Source organism: Lissotriton helveticus, chromosome 4_1 (assembly GCF_964261635.1).
Source record: "Lissotriton helveticus chromosome 4_1, aLisHel1.1, whole genome shotgun sequence".
In the NCBI taxonomy this organism is placed as follows: Eukaryota; Metazoa; Chordata; class Amphibia; order Caudata; family Salamandridae; genus Lissotriton; species Lissotriton helveticus.
The window spans coordinates 582,295,219-582,310,598 of NC_136063.1; the positions used below are offsets into that span (position 1 = coordinate 582,295,219).

The 15,380-nt window shown below is 43.1% G+C and overlaps 1 long non-coding RNA gene across 1 annotated transcript in view; it reads left to right on the forward strand.

Annotated features, from left to right (window-relative positions):
• Positions 1-1,489: 1,489 nt before the first annotated feature.
• The window catches only part of LOC144828759 (uncharacterized), a 132,686-nt gene continuing 118,795 nt past the window's right edge, over positions 1,490-15,380 (forward strand). The window contains exon 1 of the long non-coding RNA XR_013610528.1: positions 1,490-1,508. This is a non-coding gene — a long non-coding RNA (uncharacterized LOC144828759). The remainder of the gene's footprint in view (positions 1,509-15,380) is intronic.

Here is a 15,380-nt window from a genome sequence, read left to right on the forward strand (position 1 = left end):
TGATTTCTTATTTCTCGTTTGTTGTTGAAGCCCATATGAATGGGTGTTATTTATAAGTAGTGACTGATACGAGGACAAGGGACGTGGAGTTAATGAAGATTGGTGATAAGTAATCAGGACCATAATCTGTAATCCGTTGGTGCCAACAGCATGTGAGCAAAAAGCTTCAGGAAGTTGAATGTCCTTAAATCCTCTATTTACTGAGCCTGCACAGCTTCACGGAGCCACGCGGGCGTCCATATAACATTGGTGGTCAGCATTTTATCTCAGACATGAGCCATGGGTCACTACATGAGTGACCACTGAGTAGGATTAACCAAGCTGTCAAACATATTTTCATTTTAGTTTGTAAAGTATTTGAAATTTGAGAAATCTTCCATTCTATGCAAAATCACTAGGCCGAAAGAAGTATCCAACTTGTTGAAATGTTATTCATAAATTCAATCCAATCTATCCTTCATTTCGGCACTAAAATGAAACTTTGCATCGTATTACTGTTATCAAGCTACAGTTAAACACCCCCGTTTGTGGCATGACTAAGCGCCTGCTTTAGATCTTGGCGGATGGGTTACTCCATCACAAACCTGACGGATATCCGGTCCGCTGTATTGCAAGTGTCATAGGATATAATCAGTAGCGGTCGGTGGTAGGAGTGCTGCCGGGCAGTGAAGGGGGAGGGGGAGGGGCAGGGTGGGGGGGGGGGTAGTAAACTACTGAATATGGACAAATACAGGTAAGTAGACATAAAAATAAATAAAACTAATTTTGTTGTGGCCACTGCTTTGCATTTGGCGATGCAGTGTGCACAACGAAATTCGTTTTATTTATTTTTATGTTTTCTTACCTGTATTTGTCCGTATTACGTAGTTCACTACCCCGCACCCTGCCCCTACCCCTCCTCACGTCAAGGCCCGGCAGCACACCTACCACCGACCGCTACTGGATATAATGCACTTGTAATATGGCGGACGGGATATTTGTCACGTTTGTGACGGAGTATCTCATCCGCCAAGATCTAAATCAGATCCTAATTATTAATTTGGAACTTAATTCTGAGGATAGTAGTCAATGGAAGTCTGCATAGTAAAATTGCTCTGGGACGAAATGTCAGTTCCCAGGTAAACCTCATGTCTTGGCTTCCACAGGATAGAATTTTCACTTGGCTTCATCTCCAAAAAGAATATAAATGCTATTATTGTCTCCCTGTCGGTGGTTCGTTAAAAATAAAATGTAATAACTTTCTGAGGGACGCGTCTTGCCTGTAAAACGGATGCCTTCAGTGCTTTGGGAGGTGTCTGCTGATGTGAGGGGCGGGGCTAGAAGGGTCAAACTGTGAAGGTCACGGCGTCTGCAGCGCACTTCCTTCCTTCTACAACTTGAGTTTCTGCTCACATATCCTCGGGGATCTCACCTGGCATGTTCGGAAAATGTCAGAACGGCTCAGCGGTGTGAAAACGAGTTACTGCCCCGGTGCCTGGTGTCTGAATATATGAGCTTCCCACAGAGAGGTTGGGCTCCATTTTAGCAAGAAAATTGACAGTTTGCGAGGATAAAGTCTTTCGGTTTGATCTAAATTGGATCTGAGAGTTTTGGCCACGTCACGAACATAGGGTTGTCACTTTTCCCAGAGAAAAATACCGACCATTTGTTCATGTTTTAGGATTCTGCAAAGGCTTGATATGATACTTAAACAGGTCTTTATATAAAATCGTCCATATTCTTTTTTAACATGGGTGGCTTTGATGTCTTTGTTTTCTTTACTACCGGTCAAGGATCTTTTACGGCAGCTCTAGGGCGCATTTTAAAGTGCTTATGGCTTATATTTGCTGTTTTAGGTACGTACTGATAAGAGGAATACCAAGTGTATTTGAATTACTTTAAAATACTGGTCATGCTGGTAAAACATGGCCATGTGGCAATCATGAGGACTCTCGGAGCTTGGGTACAGTCCTATTCCTTCATAATAAGACCCTCATTATGAGTAGCTCAGGACCAGATGTACAAAGCTTTTTTTAGCTCACAAACAGCGGCCCCAATGGACCCCTTCGCCTTTGTGAATGTGGGCACCAACATGGACCACTGCCTAATCTTAAAAAAATGAAAAAGAAACTTTTCATTTTTCTTTTTCAAATGCGCCCCGTTTTCCTTTAAAGAAAGCAGGCTGCATTTTAAAATAAAAATATTTAAAAAGCAGTCAAAGACATGGTGGTCTGCTGACCCTAGCAGGCCACCATCCCTGTGACTGCTAGCCATTCCCAATGTGTCGCAAAGTGCTACCTGCCTCATGAACATTAATGAAACAGGTCCCTTGTGACCCATTCGGAATAGCAAACGGTGTAAAACAGACTGCTGTACATAGCTGTTTGCAATTTCCTAAAAGCGAATCGCAAAAATTCGCTATTAGGAAATCACAGACGGAAGTTTATGCACATCTGGCCCTCAGTGTGGGGGTTGATAATTCTCCACACCCTGAGTTAACGATAGAATGGTTCTGTTAACTGTGGGGTGCAGAATAACCAAGAGTTACAAGTGGACCATGAGGTGCCCCTAATGTATGGAGAATTACTTGGGTAATCGATAAGTCTGGAGTTGATTCCCCTTGGTTATTCATAATTTTTCGCTGTGGCTTCCCCAAGAGATTTCAGCAGCTGGAGGGCCCAGTGTAATATTTATTTGGCCAGTAACTAGCGTTATCCCCATCGGAGATTCTATGCTCCTCTAAATAAGTAGTATGGTACAGATGCAGTGGCGTAGCTAGGAGGGGCGGTTCGCCCCGGGCGGCACAAGTTTTGGGGGCGGCGACAGCCCCCCACCCCTCAGTGCGTTTGCCTTGAGGGGGTGGCAAATGGACAAAATACTCACCAGCCCCCTCCCCCAACCTCATCACTGCGGCCACCCCGCTCGGCAAACGCAGAGACCGCCATAGGCACCCATAGGGCTAGCTACGCCACTGTACAGATGGATGTCCAAGGTAGCTTCCTGCTGCACTTCCAGTAATGTCCCCTTTCCGGGTGCCTGAAAGGTTTTACCTCTTCTGCATAGCATGGCTAAAGTAGTGTTATTCATTTATAATTAGGGCTCCCGGTTTTATGGTATTTATTTTTTTGCCATTTCCGTCTGTATTTATCCATATTTATTTCTGGGGCATTTTATCTGTATTTATCCACATTTATTTTTGCAGCAATCAAAAGGCAGCGCTGCAGCTAGTATTTTTCCACATTTAAATGGACAATGTACACCGTTTCCCTTTCATTTCTCTTTAATATGGGTGATGTGTGAAAAGCTACAGACATTTCTTTTAGATTTAAAACAGACCTCACCTATGAAGGATGGGCAGGTGTCAGTGATTATTTGCAGTAAAATAAATAAGCTGGTGCTGTTGTGCACTCAGGTGGATTGTTCTTGTAGCCACATGTTGTTGCAGATTTAAATAGCACGAACTCGGCACGGTGGTATTTGAGCACTTTACCTTTCCGCACACATTTCATATTAGGGCACATTCATTTTTGCCAGTCACGGGGAGATTATGTGACAGTACACAGTACACAGCACTGCAAGAGTAACCCGGCCACAAACACATAAAGATTCCTGCCTCAACCACGATTGGCTCAGGGGCACGGCAGCAGGTCAAAAAATACCCTTATTAGAAGGAATCTCCAGCAAATCACAAGTCCTGCAGCCAGCGGCGCAACTTGAGCCAAATTTAGTGGGGGGTGGGGGGCTGGGAAAATATTTCGGGGGAAGGGGCTGACTCTCCCAGCAATAGTTAGATTGGAGATACAGAGGCTCTAGAAGTGGTGACAAAACAACAAAGCCTTGTTAACAAGTTAGAGGTCTATTAAAGACCTGTGAAGTACTCGGGTGCGGCTGTGCCCGGGAAGCTATCTCCGCTCAGGCAACCACACACGAGGGGGGGGCCTGTCTGCAGCTGAGGGACGTGGCAAGTCACCTCGGCTGGAGCACGGCAGCACGCACAATTTATTAGTATTTAACCGCATCTACATATAAATACAGACAAAGGAAAAATAGTTTTCCGTCTGTATTTAAGTGTAAATATCCGTTTAAACGGAAACCAGGAGCCCTATTTATAATACATTGGCTTTAGCCATCCCTGTATTAAAACCGTATCCCTAAATTATTTATAATCCTTGATTTGGGATGCACCCTTTCGCCTATTATATAGAAATTACATCAGAATTCAACTGTAATAACCTATGGTAGTTGAGTTCTGATGTCACAGTGCCTGCTGACAGAGCCATAAGCTAAGGGGAAAGGCAGGCCAGGTCACAGAGTATAATTAAAGCAGCTGTTTAAGTAACAAAATGAAAAATTGCTTTTTTCCTTCTGCTTTGTTTTTCTAGTGGTATAGTGAGAATCAGAAATGAGATATTTAAGGCAACAAGTTTATTTTGTGCACTCCTTCGGTATGTTTTAAAAAGATAGGTTCTTTTGCATTTTTCAACATATTCCGAACTATTGCTCCTATTTAAAAAAAAATTAAAAAACTGACTTGCATTAAATTGATTCTAATATCTTTTTGCAACAAATATCTAACATCTTTTTTGATGTGTTTCATTTTGCACTAGAGTCTATTTCATTCTTCATGTTTACACATGTGCTCTCTTTCATATGAAAGAGCAACAAACTAAGAATTTAAGTGGTGTGACCATGTATGAATGAATTCATTTATTGTATCAATTGATAAAAATTGTTACGAAGAAATCGAGCAAAAATATCGCCGCCATGCACTTTCTTCAATCTAAGTAATACGTAATTAATAGATGAAATCATCGTGGCTAAACCATGAACAAGATAGAAATAATATTCACAACACTTAGGCAATGTGCACAGATAAAAGAGATATGGACCATATGTTGAAACCGTAAACAGATTCTAGTCCATTGCTAATGCTTTGCCTAAAAGTTCTTTTACCTTATTTGTAAATTTCGCTAATCTTGCCAGTTCCATTAGGATCTCCAAATTGAAAAGAGTTTCATGGCATCTGTGCAAGTACGTGTGCCATAGTATAAAAATAAAGTTTTCAATAAAGTGCAACGTGCGCGAGCCAAACAGTGATATAGGCAAACCTAGTGAACCATAGATTCCTCATACTGATAACACAGTCTACAAGTAGTAACCCCCTCTAGTGTTTTCCAGCGCAGATTAATATATTTTATCGGCAGCCCCATAAGTCTCACTGATAAAATTTGCTTTAAAGTTGTCTCGTTCGAGGCGGCATCAAGGTATGGCTGCCTCAATCGACCTTGGTAGAAGCTAGCTAATATCCTAATGTTACTACGGGAGGACTCCAGTTCCTTCATGTCATCTTCCTTAGATATAAGTCTGACTTGTTTTTTTTTAAATAGATTTTAAAATTCCAGATCAAGGTGCAGTTCAGTGCAGGCGGTGTGGAGACCGTTGGTCCACAAATTATTGCCTTTCATGAAAATTTCTTCCAGCGTTGCTTTCATTGTGTGTGGGGATGCCGCACAGACTCCACGATAGTACTGAACAATCGAAGCCCAGTGTTCGTGATTTTGTTTGTGACCATGTATAATATATGGTGTAAATTACCCTATGTCGTACAAGATAAGGATATTGCAAGTCACCTTGGAGTTCCATAACTTTATAAAGAAACTCGCCCAATCGGACTCGTTCCTCTCTATGGTCATGGACCTCTCTGGTGACTTGCAATATCATAAAATGTACGACAGGGGGTACTTTATCCCATAATTCCTGCAGAACTGTGGGGCATTTGCATCTGAAGCTCTGAAACAAATGCTGTCACTCCTCAATTTCGCTCAAGAACCTTGCATTGCAAAAATACCAATCTGTTAATATCAATATTTTCAACATTTGTAAAATCTATATTTTCACAAATTAATGTTTTTCATTAATATTTTTATAGGTGTGCCATCAATGAAAAAGCAAATTAAATGTTTATCATTTAGAAACACCACATTAATTGATTGCGTAGCAGGTAATTGCCATTCATTCTCTGTGTAACCTTGCAAATACGAGTTTCTTGCTCACCATTCCATATAGTGGTGACTAACACAGTTAGGGGTATGTGACATGAGTACAGTTGGCCTGAAAGTATATGATATAAAGTGCCCCAGGGTAGCTTGTACAGGAGATGTCCCCCGTGTGTGGTAATGAAAGTGTTTGGGAGTCACACACCTCTGACGAATATATGATGTCAGACCGCAGACAAACATCCCGCATACCATCATTCCGCAAATATAATACCGAAAGTACTATTAGTCCGCAAAATAAGAGAACGAAAACTTTTAAAACAAATATGCCTTTTGCACACATGCCATTACAACGAAAAGGCATGCGTGTTAAAGATATACTCGTTGTAAAAGTTCTAAAGGTAAGTAAGAGTACCCTACCCTACCCTACACTACACTCTAATGTAGTACCCCTGCACCACCCACCCTTGACACACAGTCCTTTTCCAACATTTACACTACCCAGCACGACCCCCCAACACTACCATAAAGCACTTTACTTCCCTAAACAAACACTACCTTAATACACTACCCCCAGCATGACCCTACACAAACACTACAATACTACCCTAAACCACTACACCCCAGCATGACCCTACACTACACAAACACTACAACACTACCCTAAACCCTAAAACACTACCCCCAGCATGACCCTACACTACACAAACACTACAACACTACCCTAAACCCTAAAACACTACCCCCAACATGACCCTACACTACACAAACACTACAATACTACCCTAAATCCTAAAACACTACCCCTGCATGACCCTACACTACACCACTACCCTAAACCCTATAACACTTCCCCCAGCATGACCCTACACTACAACACTACCCTTAACCCTAAAACACTACCCCCAGCATGATCCTACACTACACAAACGCTACAACACTACCCTAAACCCTAAAACACTACCCCAGCATGACCCTACACTACGCAAACACTACCCTAAACCCTAAAACACTACCCCCAGCATGACCCTACACTACACAAACACTACAACACTACCCTAAACCCTAAAACACTACCCCCAGCATGACCCTACACTACACAAACACTACAACACTACCCTAAACCCTAAAACACTACCCCCAGCATGACCCTACACTACACAAACACTACAACACTACCCTAAACCCTAAAACACTACCCCAGCATGATCCTACACTACGCAAACACTACAACATGACCCTAAACCCTATTACACTTCCCCCAGCACGACCCTACACTAAACAACCACCACAACTCTACACTACACTAACACAACACTACACTACACAATCACTAACCCAGCACGACGAGAAAGTTAACCCAAACCCACTTACCTCTCTCGTCATCGTGGTTTTCACAGCGCAAATGCATTTACCATACATGCCTTTACAACGTAATTCGTTGTAAAGGCATGCGTGATAAATGCACATGCGTTTTGAAAAAATGCGGGATGATGGTATGCGAGGTCAATGACCTTGCGGGAAAATGGTATGCGGACTGAAAGTCCGCGGGATAAAAAATGCGGGATAATGGCTGCAAACCACCTCTGACTTCAGAGATTCTCGAGTGAGCCAGAAACTGCCAAATCCACCTCTCTGATAAATTCTGCAGAAGTGGCGGGTGATCTAACATCTATGGGAAATGCAGGTGCTTGTACACAACGGATGAACTGATGCAACCTTATTGAGCTCCACTTTATAGCCAACATTATATTTTTAAATTAAAACATTTTGATTGGCTTTTGTTAGAATAACATAAACACGACAATGCATCACAACAGATCATGAACAATGGATTACATTCCATCACACAACCTCTTCCTGTATCCCCCTCCCCCTCTCTCTTCTAAGGGACATCACCTGACTTGACGTTTCCATTCCTTGTCCTTGCACTGATGGGGAGGTGCAAATATTGCCTCAATATACATTCCATTTCACCCATATCTTATTATAGCCAACATTCTTACTTTGATTTTAGCTTTACAGACTATTGAACCTTTTCTGGTAATGTCCATTTTTTAGGTCTCGCCAGACCCCTCAGTATATAGCGGCATGGATTAGCAAATTTAGCGGCACAAAAATGGAAATTTAGTGGCACAAATATGGAAATTTAGCGGCATTTTATTTGGCAGTTTATAGTAGGCACTTTTGTAAAAATCGCTGCATTTTTACAAAAGTGCCGATTCTGCGGCAAACCGCGAAATCGCGAAATCCTGGAGGGTCTGACTAGTGGAGAAGTTACTGACGTCATGCCAGGTGAGCGTTGTGGGGGAGGAAAGTCTTTTAAAGAGTCATTTTCTTTCTGGATTTCCCTTCTATTCTTGAAACGCAAGAGCAGCAACATTGTGGTGTCACCAGGGCTTTAAGCGGAAGCTTTTTCAATATTATATGTAACAAGCCATAGTTGCAAATTATTTATCTTATGCAACTAATAACCATTGACAAAGCTGATAGTCCTGACTTGTTGTAGGTATGATGTTACTTGTTGTATCACATATCTGAATGCAATGACAGAAACAGCAAAATACAAGTCGGGCGGCACACTATGCTAAGCACAGATTTTTAGCGTAAGTGTTTTACAGCCACGCCCTTAATTACATCGCCCACACCCTTTTGAGAGACCCCCGTTTTTTCATCCCACTTAAAGCCCTGCAAATACTCATAATATAACACAGTGCAACAAGGGTTTTTTTTCCTCACAGAAGGATGTTTTCCACATTGAGAAAAAAGTTTAAAAGTCCAATTAATCTGAAGGCATTTTCACATGCACGATTTTTCACTACATATATTTATTTTTATTTATTTATAATGATTTATACAGCGCGAACAAGATCCCGAAGGATATCAGAGCGCTTTACAATATGATGGAAGGAAGAACATAAATGCAAGAGTTAATCAGTAATGCGGTCAGAGGTTTTGTCACAGTTACATACACATAAACAGTTTCAGAAACACTCATGCAATGTCAGACAGACACCACCACAATTGCATTAACTGTTTGTAAATCCGGACCTTAGTGTTCAGCATTCCACATCAACTTAAACATTCCATATGTGATATCTCTTAAAGCATAGTTAACAACATAAGAATACTTTTCATACGGCGGGTGTTAAACAAGAGAACAGTAACCAGTGGATTGAGATTCACTTGGAGGGACTGCCAGAGCATGCAAAATCAATGGAAGGGAAGTTAACACTTCCACTTCCCTGCACTGGGCCACCAGACCCATTCCAAGGCTTTGCTGCCGGAGCATGGTTAAGGGGATCCATCTATTAACTCCACCTACACCTTCTTGGAAGTTCTAGTCTCCAACGTGGATTTATTTTCAAGAGTGAAAAGTGCAGGTGTCCATTTTGCAGAGCTGCAGCTTTCCGAGCTCAGGCCTCCCATATTAACAATTTCAGGGGCTCCACAAAGGCCAGACCACAGGAGCAGTTTCATACAGGGAAACAGGAAATACGGTCGAACACTAAAATATAAGTATAATGCTGAATTGTAGTGCAGAAATCTCTCCGACTGCCAGGCATTACTTTTGCTTTTAGACAGAGCCAGGCACCCTTGGCTGATAACATAACACACGTATAGTGCTTTTCTTTTTCTTTTCACTGGTGGTTATATGGAGCGAGAGAGTGTCGGTGCAAGTTCCTAGGGAGGTGATTTGCTGCTATTTTAGCAACCTGCAATGCCCATCTTATGCTTTCTTTGTTTATATTCAGGTTTTCCTTTAAAACAAGCTGTGTTAAATTGTATTATAGTGTTTAAGAGTCCTGTAAGTGCCCAAGGAAATAAGGCAGGAAAACGCGATTCCTTGTATGTCTCGGGCAATATATGGTATACATATTAAAAGTTTCTCATGGCATCAGCAATTCCTTGATAGCTAGCCAAATACTGCAGCCGACTCTGACTTCTGAAGAATGGAGTAGACAGAATTGCTTTCGCATGGGCATACTTGGGAATACACCACACTTTTCCACCAGTTCTCTTGGAAAAGTCTGTGAATTCTAAAAAAAAATAAACCCCTACCCGCAGATTAAATCTAGGGGGACCCAGATGTATTATTTAAAGAAAAAGAAACAACCATGTTCATGGAAAGGGTCCAAAGTCACAGGCAGCACAGATGCAGCAATGGACATCTGGATTTCGCTGGCACTTTTGTAAAAATCGCGGCATTTTTACAAAAGTGCCGATTTCGCGGGCACTTTTGTAAAAATCGCTGCATTTTTACAAAAGTGCCGATTTCACGGCAAATCGCGAAATCTCAAAATCTCAAAATCCTGGAGGGTCTGCTTAAAGCATTGCTTTAGCAATGCTTGTTTGGCGAGATTATAGTAAGGCTTTCAAAAGTGTACCCAAACTGCGGATTGAGTACAGTTCATGTGAGTCAGGCGCGTGCACATCGCCAGCCTCATCGCACACCATTTGGCTGCCTGAGCCTCGGCATCAGACTTCAAAGGAATCTGCTCCCCCGCCCCTTACCACGCAATGCCGAGAGCTTGTTCTGAGATGACGTGCTTTCCTTATGCTCAAGACACTTTCGCGGCCCCGCATTTTTTTCACTTTCGCGGCAAACAGCCTGCCCATTTGATGCTCCTGACACGTCTTCACCGGCAAAAGCCTCTAACAGCTACAGTAATGAGCCGCTGTGCCGGGCTCCAACTTGCCCTCCTCCCCTACAGCAGCTGATTAGCAGCGTAAACCGCCGCTGCAGATTTAACAATAAACAAGGACTTTTGAGTCCTTCGCAGCAGAAAGATGACAAAATAAAGCACTACACGGGTAGCCACAGAATTGCATAAGTAAGGTTGCCCTGTCTATTTTTCATCTTTCAGCAGAGGCTGCTAGAGGTTTTTTTTTTAAATATTCCTTAACGTGCTAGCTTGCCAGTGGTACTGCACAAAAAACACTAGTTCCAATTTATTATGCCAGTTTACCATTACCAATATTGCCCCAATTAGTTATACATTGCTGTTCTAGGACAAGTGCACACAGCTTCAGCCAGAGATATACGTCCAGGCCAGGTTTACATTGCCACAGTTATATCGATGTAATTAGAATGTGCATTCAAATTGCACACTTCCCCAATTAGGTCAACATTGCCATGCTATTATCACAGTGCTAAAAAATTTACAACAAGTGTACTCTTTAATCTTCAGCTTGCGATATACACCGTGAGCAGCCTTGTCTATTGAGTCGGGTTAGTGAATGTGTAAATGGCAAAATTCGGCAGTGATTGCTGTGCTTAAGAATATCCCAGCTAATCACCTCAACAATCTGTGAGATGAGACCGAAGTGCTTGTCTCGGGTTTCACTTGTTTTACTTTTATGTCAAAGTCGGTGCTAGGCCACCCACAACCGGTCGGGCCGGTTCTGCAGAGTGGTGCTAATTAGACGCTAAGGGCCTATTAACATGACCTTGCTTTTGGAGGTATTAACTTCCAGGTCACTGATCTCCATTTTTTTTATTTCCGTATTTTTAGGTCGAGTTACTCTTTATCATGCACTTTGTACTGCCATCTATCCTCATGCTTTTGGATCTACGTGCCTGTCCCTTTTTCGCACCGTACGCCTTCCATTCTGTCCTGCCACCTATGCTTGTGTTCTTTATTAGCTGTACTTTCCTTCGGCCACGCACTACACGCTCTTTAACTTGCCACTCAGCCTCATACTCTTTATTCACCATCCCTGTCTCTCTAGCTCGCACTTTCTCGTGCCACTTATCTTCATGTTTTTTAGCTTTCCCTATCTGTCCTGCACTTTTTGCTGCCACATAGCCTTATATTCTGGACAGCCAATGCCCTTCCCTCTGCCTTCACTCTATCCTGCCACCTATCCTCATACTATTGCCTCCCCATGGCTTTCTTATTATCACGCAATGTGTACTGCCATCTATCCTCATGTTTTTGGCTCTACGTGCCTGTCCCTTTTTCACACCGTTCGCTTCACATTCTGTCCTGCCGCCTATGCCTGTTTTCTTTATTAGCTGTACTTTTCCCTCTGCCACCCACTCTATCCTGATACCTTTCCTTATGTTCTCACTAATGTCTTTCCTTTCGTGTCGGCGTGCACATAGGGCAAAACATATGGACGTGCTCTGCCTCTAGTTCCCACATAACAAACTCATGCCATGCAGCGCTGTTTACTGTCTGCGAGAAACATTCCTTTTCTAATCTATCACACCATCTATTGTGTGTTCTAAATTGGCCGCTAAAACACGCTTGTTTTGGTTTCGATACCTCAAGCTGCGCCTTTACCCCTCCCTTAAAGCTTCAATGACAATTACAAACAGTCAGACTAAAAGGCGCCTTTAGCGCATCTAGCAGTTACATTTCCTGTTTGACAATATCACAACACTTATGGAATGTTGAACATCAGTGCCACAAATATCAACAAATAATATTACAATGCATTCTATTATAGTCACAAAACTACAATTACAATTTTGTCAGTCGCCATTACCCTACACAGCAGCACGAGCCGTATGCTAATATGCTAATGTATCTGTTATTTTGCCTTTAAATACTGGTTATTTCTTCAAACCTTTGCACAAGGTAAACACCTGTTTTAAGCACTTTTAACACTAATTTCAAGGAACATTTATAACACATACTACTCAAATTATAGGTCGCCTGATGCTTCTAGCCTCGCTTCACCCTCCCCTCCTCCAGCCTAGCCGTCCCTGTCTCTTTACCTTGCAATTTGCCCTGCCACTTATCCTTATGTTTTTGACTCAATCTGCCTTATCCTGTGCCACGCACTCTGTCCTGCCACCTAACCTCATGTTGTTCCCTCACTGGGCCTGTTCCTCTGCCCTGCACCCTATCTTGCCACCTATCCTTATGTTATTACCTTAACATGCCTTTTACTTTGCCCCTCGCGCTGGCCTCCTAGCTATACGTACATTTTAACTTCACCTTAATTTACAGTCTAGAGCTCACTCTGTTCTGCCACTATTCCTCATGTTTTTAGCTCGCTAAACCTATCTCTCTACCCCGGAATAAGTCCTGCCACCTAATATTAGGTTCTTCACTCGCCGTGCTTTTCATCTGCCCCACACTCTGTTGTATCAGTTGTTCTTACTTTTTTCAATTAGAGTCCCTGTCACTGTGTCCTGCACTCTCTCCTACTACTTTTCCTCATGCTTTTCACTCACCATGGCTGTTACTCTGCTTTGACCTCTATCCCCACATTTACACTTATTTTCTACACTCACTATGCTTGTCCCTCTGCCTTGCACTATGTCCTGCTGTATTCTTAAAGAGGCTGGGGACCTACAAAACTGCTCTGCACAGGCCGCACTTGTGCGCAACTTACAACTGAGTCACCATGAAATCATACTGAACCTTAGGCTTCACGCTTAGGGGGCACACTGGGACGCTAACACTTCATGAGCTCTCTTAAATCATTACCAAGAGAGCTCCCGCAAAGGCGCCCTTTCTGTAAATGTTGTGTATCGCAAAAAACAACAATGTGCGTGAGCTCACTCCCTTTTCCTAGCTTCTTCTCATTATATGACTCTGTCTGTCAAACATTCTCGATTGTGCTCCATCTATATTTCTGACCAGAAGTCGTAGCCTAGTGTTCTCTCGTTCTATTTCACCTCTGTATCTTTCACTCACATTGTGTCACTTCCTATATTTTTTCTCATTCTGTCAGTTTTATCCTAATTTTCTCCATATTTCTTACTCTTGTCCTCTTTCTCGTGCGCTTTCCTCTTCCCTGTGTGTCTCTTTCGCTCCCTCTGTTTCGCTCTCTACTGTCCCCTTTTTCGGACTATTTCATTCTTTCTACATTTTTGTTTCTCCTTTATTCCTCGTTTTTTTCTGACTTTCTCGCCCTCCCCTCCTGTTTTCAGCAGTTTTAATATTTAAATAAACACAACACCAATAGTTGTCTTTAGTCTCAACTCTGACCAATTTTTACCGAACCGGTGACTCGCATGTATTAGTAGTGAAGGACAACGCAATGCCCCCTTCCCAGTGCCTAGAACCTGTAACACAGACTACATCTCTTCCCTCTTCAACCTACATCTTATTGCCGTGGCGCGCCTTTATTTTCATTGCAACTTACCCCTTTCAGTCTTTATTTTTTGTGATAAGGCCACCAGAATTTCGAATTGCCTCAATAGCTAGTCTGCCCCTGCTCACACTTACGGAGATTTACTGTCGCCTACGATGATGATTACAGAACGCATGTTGAAAGTGTGTCAGAGCCTTTGCTTATTTCAGCACTTGGCAACAAATCCTAAAGCCTGAAAGTGAAAGCAAGTGGCTTCGGCACATCAGCTCTCACACAGAAAGTGAGGTATCCGTGTGGGCGATGTGAATCATTTGGTATCTCTCTATGCAGACAACAGTCTCTTTTATCCACCGCCAGACAGGGAACAGAAACCAGCCCTGGCAATTCCACTCGACCGGCTCCTGGGTGGAGGGGGGATGGGTGGTACTGAGAAGCACTGGTTGCTAGTGTCAGGCCCTGCTGCTACTTTCGTTACATGGGGCCGATACTGCATCACTATGGCAAAACTGGCCCCCCTATCAAAACTGGCCCCCACGGGTCAAAAACCAGCCCCCACCCTTTCGGCCCACTGGGAAAACACCTGGTGCCCGCTATGGCCAGTCCGGCCCTGCTTTTATCTCATTTCCCCATGGCTACTCCTACACTACTTAGACACGTTCGGGGAACTTACAGGTCTTAGGATTAATCAGGGCAAATCATTGCTGGGAGCGCTGCGGATGGAGACCCTGCTTATCTGCCACTCCTACCCCTGCTTTGGGAAACCAATCAGTTCTTTTATTTGGGGATCATGGTGGCCTGCACTGCCCCACAACGACGATGCTGCAATATTGATAGTGTCACAGAGGGTCTGAGTGCCTTGGTCCGATTTTGGAATGCCCTTCCGCTGTCCCTCATGTGTCGAGTAGCCATGACAAAGATGGTGTTTTTGCCTAGGTGTCTGTATACCATGCAGCATTCTTTTGACACTCATCCCCGAGCGGTATTTCTGAGATTACACTCTCTTCTTATGCCACTTGTATGTATGAGTGGTAGAAGTAGGGTAGCATGTGAACTTCTGCTTTTGCCTACCTGGTAGGGTGGCTTGGCAGTCCCTAATCTGGAGATGTATTATCTGGCCTCTCAGCTACAACATGCTGCTCATTGGGTGCCAGATGGGGAGAAGTGGGATAAGACACTACTGGCTGATGAGCCACGTGGTACCATTCTCTGACAGTTGTTGCTTTCGGGGACAGTATGGATGAATGAATGAATGAAGAGATTCTTATTGTGCGCAAACTTTGCCCAGTGGGCGTCAAGGCGCCTACATCAAGAAAATAACAGCTCGTCACCACATGTAGCATTCTGTCATTG